A 5,932-nucleotide genomic window follows, 5' to 3' on the forward strand; every position below is an offset into this window, starting at 1 on the left:
GGTTAGGGTTGCGTATGCCCCCACATAACCTCCCACCCTTCACTTCCACTCTCACATATCAATGTATGTTCGGGGTTGGGTCTAACAAACATGAGAATATCTTTTCTTATCTTTCTTTCTTATGTGCTCTGCCATGGTTTCCACTTCTGTTTTGTAATAGGGAGTCCAGAGGGCACGAAATCTGATTCACTGTTATGGCTTAAGTTACACTCGAATTAGATCGGTGTATTGATTGATAGAAGAAAGAAGAGAAATGGGGAATGGTCAATTTTGGGGATGTTTGGCTTGTTCCGAGCTGATTCTAGAGTGCAATTGTTTAAAATTGATATCCATCCTTCACACGCACATAAAGTACGGGGATGGGTATGTTTGGTTTATATATTAGGCAAATTATAGATGCTTCTCAAAATGAACTTTGCAGACATTGTACTGCTCAAAACTTATAGTATCATACTCTAAACTCTTCCCTGTTTTCTTTTTGTTTTTACTCTCTAGACAAAAAGTAAATCATTTAAAAATTAAACTATCGCTCCACTCTCTTTCTCTCTCGAACTGCCCTCTCTTTCTCTACCCACCCTTTCTCTCTCTCTCTCTCTCTCTCAATGTGCCGGACCGCAAAAAAAATCAACAGGTAGATAAAAAAGAGAGACAGAGGGCGGGTAGAGAGAGAGAGAGGGTACAAAGAGAGAGAGGGAAGCATAGTTTAGTTTTAAATTATTTACTTTTTGACAAGGGAGTAAAAGCAACGAAAACAAGGACTAGGTTTACGGTGTTTACAATGTGATACTAAAAATATTGAGCAGTAAAATGTCTACTAAATTCATTTTGCAGAGGTATATGTAATTTTCCCTGTGTATTTGACTTATACTCTAGTTGAGGATATTTGCTTTGATAATACATAATGGTAAAATAAAATTCCTAAAACCAATCCCAATATTTGCTTTGATAATACATAATGGTAAAATAAGATTCCTAAAACCAATCCCAAATGGTTGAAATAAGGGTATGAGATAATGATGAGGATAATAGCAAAGCAACTACTCCTCCCTAAAACTATGGTTAATTTCCCTATAGGGTGAGGCTCTAGTTATCCCCACACATTATGCTTTGGAGTATATAATCTTATGGAAATAAGAGGATTATTTCTAAGACAGTGGAAAGCAGTTCGGTAATATGGAATTGAAATGTTCAGAAGGTGACATATTTGTTCCCAAGTTTGCATGAAAATTACAACACCACCCTCAAAACGTCAGGCAGAGGACACTTTATTTGTGAAGTTTCAAACAAAACAATGGGGCTCTCCCCCACATTAGTTGCATCCAACATGGAGGTTGGACGGTTGACAAGTTGTACCAATCTAAGAAAGTCATTGAAACTAAAATGGTGGAGTCCATTTATTACGTGTGAAAATATTTATGTGAAAGTATATTCAAGTAGAAAAGCACTTTAATATGATAGGTATGAAAGTTTTTTCATATCAATTATTTCCAACGCATTTTTTGCACCAATTGACACAACTTACTAATATGAAAAAAAAAACTCCCACACCTAATCGCATGAGGTTTTTTCATGTGAATACTTTCACGAAAGTGGTTTTATACGTATAATTTTAGGATTTCGTGGCAATGATACAACCACATATCAATGGTGAGGCCTAGAAATAACCATAGTGAAATTCGATTTTTGGTATGCTTCTAGAATTAGATCTATTTCACAAAGAAAGTACATTTTATGGAGAATAGCAAGTGGGGCCTCCATACTTGGGGAAAACATGAGACAAACCAATAGGATGGGTATTGATAGCAGTAGGTGAGAAAAGCAAAAAGGCAAAGCAACCGCGAGAAAGAGAATCGCTTTCAAGCAGTGCCTTTGCTTTCGTCTCCTCCTCCTCCTTTTTCAATGAAACCAATGCATGTTAGGTAGACTCACACAAGCATCCAGGGTACTCACCCCTTTGCCGACGCGAGTTATTCTGCCGTGTCTGTAGACTTTTAGCTCCCACCAAAAGGCTCTAAAAGATTTATGCAAATTTTGAAAAGTAAAAAAGTGTGTTAAGTATAAATTCAAATCTGAGACACCTTTAAAGAGTCAAAAGAATATCAAATTAAGAGGACAAACTAAGACCGAAGAAAAAAGAATTTGCAGATTGGGATACTATTGAAAAATTGAAACAAAAAACATATAAAAACGTGATTATGGCCAAAAAACACTCACCAATCGTTATCATATACATCTAAATCATGTAAGAAAATTTTGTACAACATGTTTTATTTTTTATAATTTTTTGATTTCTTTTAACTTTTTTAAATGCCCTGGGTTGTACGCACAACTCGAGGGTGCTCGGCCTCGCCCCTAGGATGAGGCCATGTAATTGGACCTAGTGCATGTTCATATTATTGCTAATACTTTCATAACAAACAACGCTCCAAAACGCTTATGTTTTGTTTGGCTTTAAACTGGGGAACAAATTAAGGGCTCTGCTCAAGATATAATCTCACCACCTTCTGTCACAACCAATTAATTTTTGTATTGGATTAAAAATCGAGAAAAGGGGGCCAAAAATATGGCCCCAAAAGTTTATGGATAAAATTACATAAGTGGCCTTCATCTTTAAACAATATTCAGTGCATACTATCAAAAACAAAAAAGAGGCAAATTTCATTGTTCTGCATGTTGATGAGTGTGTGATAGTATTGAGTACGGGATTTGAGGTGAACCAAGTGCACCAAATTGCAGATGCTACATTACTTTCATAGAAGCCTCAAGAGAATCATTAAAGAGCTCAACAGTTCAATACTTCCGAATAAGTCAATCCCACTTGGAATACGATAACAAGCCATCCATAATACAAGGGAAAAGTTAAAATCCATATTTTCACTAGAAGAGGCTCTTTTGAGGTCTGCATATCTTCAAGTTGATCATCTCGACATCAATATGCATGGACATAAAAAAAAAATTGGATTTTAAGTTTTGGAAATAGCACATCTTCTAACGTAATTTTGGTCGGTCAATTTTGAAGATTTTCAAGTTTTCATAGATCTACTCGATCTACACTATTTTTGAATCTTTGAATTTTATAATTAAAGATGAAAATATATTTTAAGTCTATCAAAAAGATTTTCAGTATAAAAACCACAGTTATCTTTGTTACAAAAAACTCACAATCACTTTTAGTCAGTAGATGTTAAATTAAGCGGCTTAGGGTGTGTCATGAAGTTCAAGAATTTTTTTTGTTTCCCTTTGTCGTTGAGTCTAGTCAATGGCACTTTTACAACCACTCGATTTGAAATATAACTGATAAGAGTGATTATGACTTTCATTTACAAAAAATAAATAGTCTATATATATATATATATTTATTTATTTATTTTACTACAATTTATCATTAACCATTGATGGGGACTATTTGAAAAATTGTAATCCCTAGAATATGGGGAACCGACTATTTAGGTTTTATCTTGCTTGACCAAAACCCCTGGATGCTTCTTCTTGTTCTCTAATGCTACTAATCACAAATTTACACCTCCAAACAGCATTCAGTAATTATAAACCGTAGCAATTGCTATTCGGTGCGTCACACAAGTTCCATCTATACTGGATGCTAATTTAAGGCTTACCAACCATATTATTGTTGCTTGGAAGTATTGGCAAAAAATAATATTTCTCCCACCAATAATTGATGGGTTGGAGGGGACAGCAGCTGGTGGGGGCAGTGACCTCATCTCTCTCTCTCTCTCTTTTAAAAAAAATCAACTGCCCACCAACTCCTTCTCTGCAAAGTGGTTGGTAGCTACCACAGCCACCGCCCCCATCGTCACCACCAGTGGAGGTGGGTCAATACAATCTAAAGTTCATGCATGTCACACACTCATAGCAGGTCAACCCTATCCTCTCTCTATCTTCTAGAAGAAATTTTTTTTTATTTTTTTATTTTTCCTCCTCTAGATTTTTTTTTATTTTTTTTAAAATTTTTAAAAGACACGATGGGTGTAGTTTGTATAGAGCCGAAGCTATAAACAATTGAAGTAAAGCGCACCTTCAAATAGTATCGAGAAATGTGATTTCAATATTGGAAATCTTTGTGATAGCCTTATAATATATTTTCATCTTTAATTATAAAATTTAATTATTAAAAAATAGTGTAGATGGAACAGATATATGAAAACTTGAAAATTTGAAAATTGACACTCCGAAAATGGGTTACAAGTTGTGCTATTTCCATAATTTGAAATCTATTTTTTTCTCATGTCCATGCATCTTGATGCCAAGAAGATCAATTTGAGGATATTTGGGCATCAATACAACCTATTCTTGTGAAAATTTTGAGGTGATCTCTAATTTGATTGTTTAGAGTCTCAACTCTATATAAACGTTTTCCATTTCTGTAAGGCCAAGGTGTCATAAAAACAAAGTAAAGTGACATCTGTAATCTTCGTCTAGAAAGTACTTTGGGTATCCGATGTCTCCATGATAGCTCTAACATCAATTTTCAACTTGATTATAGAAATTGAAGTTCATAAAATGGTACAGATCTTACAGATTTGTGAATATTCATTTTTAAGATAAAATAAACGGTCTAGATTATGTGTTATAATATACACTTTTTTAGTACTTGAAATCTTAATTTTCTTTTACAATCATAACAGGCAAGGCCAAGAAGATTGATTTGAAGATTTTTTGTTACCAGAACTCTAGTCTTCATTGAGTTTTGAGGTGAAGCTTTAATTATTTTGAGAGGGCCACAACCCAGCCCGGTCAAAATATTTTCCATTTTTAAACATGTATTTTTTTGTTGTTGAAAGGTTAGATCTTCGAGAAGGTTTTCATTAGTCTTTTTAAAACATGTATTTTTTTGTTGAAAGGTTAGACCTTCCAGAAGGTTTTCATTCGTCCATTGTTTTATGTTTCTGGTAGGCGGGTAGATCTTCTAGAGGTTTTACTTTTTTAACTAACGAAAATTAGTGTTTTAGTGACGTAGTGCGAGTAGACTAATTGTTTTGCCAACACGCCGATGTATTTACGTTGCTATTGAAAATCAATATATGGTTTTTAATGTAAAATAATGAAGGAAAGAAGCAAAGGGAGAAACCTTGTTGAATATGGTGGCCCAATATTTGATAACACTAGAATTTGGGGAGAATTCATTTCTTTTTTTATTACTAACATTAAATATAACCAGGTGATTTGCCGTAATGTCATGTCATTGAAGGATCACCACTTAGGTGATTAGGTGAGTAAATGATCATTATTTTTCTCATTCCTTCAATTTTTGAGAATGAGGAATCCATCCGTCATTACTTTTTCAGATGTCGTCAAGCACGTGCCAGAAAAGTTTAAGGCAAATCCTCCTCCGTGTGGCGGTTTCGGTGACCCACCATGTCACTTCATACCTAACCATATATATATATATATATATATATATATATATATAGAGGTAAGGTGTATACAAGGCGTTTTTTTTATACTGTAGATGCAAGGTGTACTTTTGAACTTTGTTTAGAGATATAATTTAGGTGTCGGAAATCTTACAATGACTCAAAATTCTATTTTAATCTTTAGTTATGAAATTTAAAATTTTAAAAATAGTACAAATTGAACAAATCTGTAAACACTTGAAAATTTTGAAAATATATAGTCCAAACAACTTGTTACACGAAATGCATTACTATTAGGATTTGAACTTCATATCCATACATCCCCAAGTTGAGAAATGATCAATTGGATAGCTCCCTTAAAAGACTATGGATTCATGAGATGTACCTTACTTCAATATTATACGTTTGAAACCTTGTGTAAACTTTAACCTAAACTAAGACATAAAAGCTTTATGGGGTGCCATCTTCTTTATTTAATTATGGGTGTGCTGCGGAGAAAATCGGATATTTGATGAAAATCTTATCAGAAAAAATGATGGAGCAGTGTGTGGTTTGGG

General features: G+C 34.1%; 1 long non-coding RNA gene across 1 annotated transcript; it reads left to right on the top strand.

The window, feature by feature from the left end:
• Positions 1 to 3,776: 3,776 nt before the first annotated feature.
• On the top strand, positions 3,777 to 5,518 carry LOC148780512 (uncharacterized). Its single transcript, XR_016040289.1, has 3 exons — positions 3,777 to 3,877; positions 5,180 to 5,230; positions 5,307 to 5,518. It is a non-coding gene; the product is annotated as an uncharacterized LOC148780512 (long non-coding RNA).
• The last annotated feature ends 414 nt before the right edge of the window (positions 5,519 to 5,932 follow it).

The sequence above is a fragment of the Amborella trichopoda genome, chromosome 9 (assembly GCF_054954075.1).
Source record: "Amborella trichopoda isolate Santa Cruz 75 chromosome 9, AtrichopodaSantaCruz75HAP2 v2.0, whole genome shotgun sequence".
In the NCBI taxonomy this organism is placed as follows: domain Eukaryota; kingdom Viridiplantae; phylum Streptophyta; class Magnoliopsida; order Amborellales; family Amborellaceae; genus Amborella; species Amborella trichopoda.